At 49.0% G+C, this 2,132-nt stretch overlaps 2 non-coding genes and 1 pseudogene across 2 annotated transcripts; 1 reads left to right on the top strand and 2 right to left on the bottom strand.

The window, feature by feature from the left end:
• The first annotated feature begins 509 nt into the window (after nucleotides 1-509).
• On the top strand, nucleotides 510-628 carry LOC136278744 (5S ribosomal RNA). The gene has a single exon (XR_010716514.1). It is a non-coding gene; the product is annotated as a 5S ribosomal RNA (ribosomal RNA).
• Nucleotides 629-1,610: 982 nt separating this feature from the next.
• Nucleotides 1,611-1,774, bottom strand: LOC136278770 (U1 spliceosomal RNA). Its single transcript, XR_010716539.1, has one exon. It is a non-coding gene; the product is annotated as a U1 spliceosomal RNA (small nuclear RNA).
• A 232-nt stretch (nucleotides 1,775-2,006) lies between these two features.
• On the bottom strand, nucleotides 2,007-2,132 carry LOC136278724 (U2 spliceosomal RNA; annotated as a pseudogene).

Raw genomic sequence — 2,132 nt, 5'->3', positions numbered from 1 at the left:
GATGCCGAAGCATGCCCTGGGTGAGGGGGGTGGTCGAGGGATCCTTCCCACGGTTTATGGTGGATAGTAGCAGGTCGCCCCCACAAGCCCTTGCGAGTCCCGCAGACGGTCCCAGAGGCTGACCCGTTTGGTATCTCCTCACTGTAAGATTTTAAAGCCAGATACACGCACCTACGGAGCTAAAACATTGTATAATAGGTTTTTAGGACACGTTATGTCTCTTGGGACCCCTCCCTCCCCTCCCTAGGGAATAGTGCTTCAAATCGATGCTCCTCAATGTGTTAACTGGGTTGAGGAAAATACATTAGGGTTAGGTAACGACTTCGGGGTTAGGGTAACCATTTCTTAGGGTTAGGGTAACAATTTCTTAGGGTTAGAGTATCGATTTCTTAGGGTTAGAGTAACGAAACTAGGGCTTTAGAATTTCAAATTCGCCTACACTCAGGGATGTGGCCGCTTTACAGCCTGAACCTGGCCGATAACAAGCAGAATTTCGACCCCATTTCCTCGTCTACGACCATACCACAGGGAAAGCACCGGTTCTCGTCCGATCACCGAAGTTAAGCCCTGTCGGGCGGGGTTAGTACTTGGATGGGTGACCGCCTGGGAATACCCCGTGTTGTAGGCTTCAATTTTTTGTCTTGCGAACATCTCTAAACGTTTTATCCCAATAAATAGCTCTCCATACACCACAATTTCACATAGAGAGCCGTAGGTGAGTGAGGAACAAAATCAAAGCAAAAAACGAGGGGGGAAAACACCTTTTTGTCAAAAATCGGCCAGCTAATGGCGAAAACTCTAGTGCGATCGACTTTTCTTACAGAGCGCGCGCGAGCGAGTGAGCACGCGCGAGATGAACAGTTTATGATGTCAAATTCTACTTCTGTGATATCAAATCATTCCAAATAACGAACGAAAAAATGAATAGGAAAAAAACGCACACTTCTGAGACGCAGTTTTAAGCCATCGTGACGTGGCAAAACACTCGCACACTTCCAAGAGGAGGCGCGCGAAAAACGGCACTGAAAGTCGACAATGGTTGGATTCAGACTGCAAACGAATCGGGAAAAAGGTTCGATACTTTTACTACTCTGCTAGTTTGTTTCCTTCCCTCGTTCATTCGTTCACTCGCTTGCTCGCACAAAGGATACACTAACGATAGCAATAGCATTTCTAAAAGCGGCTCCAGTGACAATAAAACCGCTCAAAAGGTTCAAAGTGTACTCACGGTCCAAGTCGAATGCCCTTCTATGCTCGCTCGCTCGGTCGATCGGCCGTTTGGTTTCCTTTCATTTCCTTTCCCTTCGCGCGCATAGCACAGCACGGCACGGCACGCACAACCTGCAAATACAAACGAACAGGACTTTACACACAATAGAGCAGACAGGCCTTGAACAAAAACAGCCAGCAAAGTTACGCACCGCCCCGAAACTCACCTTGTTTCCTTCCTCCAGTCTCTCCAATGCACTTCTACCCCTCCAAACGTGCCAACACCTTGGCCAGTTGTGCGTCCTTTGCTTTCTTTGCAAGTCTACCGGTCCACTGCAAAAGCAAAAATACCCTCGATAGTCAGTAAGAGGGCCATATAGACATAGTTTGGATGACTTTTGCGGGGACGAGCGCGAACGCAGGTCCCCACTACCAGAAATTATACGCTCGAGTTACCCACATTTGGGGTAATCGCAAGGGTCAACCCAGTCGAAGTGCAATGAAAGGGCCTCGCCTTGAGAGGACTGCCTCCTTGATCACAGTACCTCCCGCGTCAGGTAAGTATGCTTTTTCAGCGTCTGCCCTCGGTGAAAAAATCCACTTACCCCTAGGTCCTTGTGGTAGTGCTTTGCGCACTTCAGAAAACGTAGGCCAGCGGCCGTTCCTGCCATTGTCTGTTGTCTGAATTATCATCCCTCTTTCACCTCTTCCCCCTCTAAGGGCGGGCGGGGCTCCTGTAAACATAAAAGAATGCTATACCGTTGACTTTGTTTTGGATTGAATGTGTCTTCCCCAGAGGGAAGTGGGCCGCACTCGGAGGTAGTGCTATACCGAGGCAACCCGTGGCTGGGACGAGGCAAGCCTCTTTTCCACAGCCCAGTTCCAAAAATCAGTTTAATATATGAGCTGCTCAATGAGCAGCG

The sequence above is a fragment of the Pocillopora verrucosa genome, unplaced genomic scaffold, assembly GCF_036669915.1.
Source record: "Pocillopora verrucosa isolate sample1 unplaced genomic scaffold, ASM3666991v2 scaffold_48, whole genome shotgun sequence".
Taxonomy (NCBI): domain Eukaryota; kingdom Metazoa; phylum Cnidaria; class Anthozoa; order Scleractinia; family Pocilloporidae; genus Pocillopora; species Pocillopora verrucosa.
Note: the sequence above shows the minus strand (reverse complement) of the source record. Positions and strands in the feature narration are given on the sequence as shown.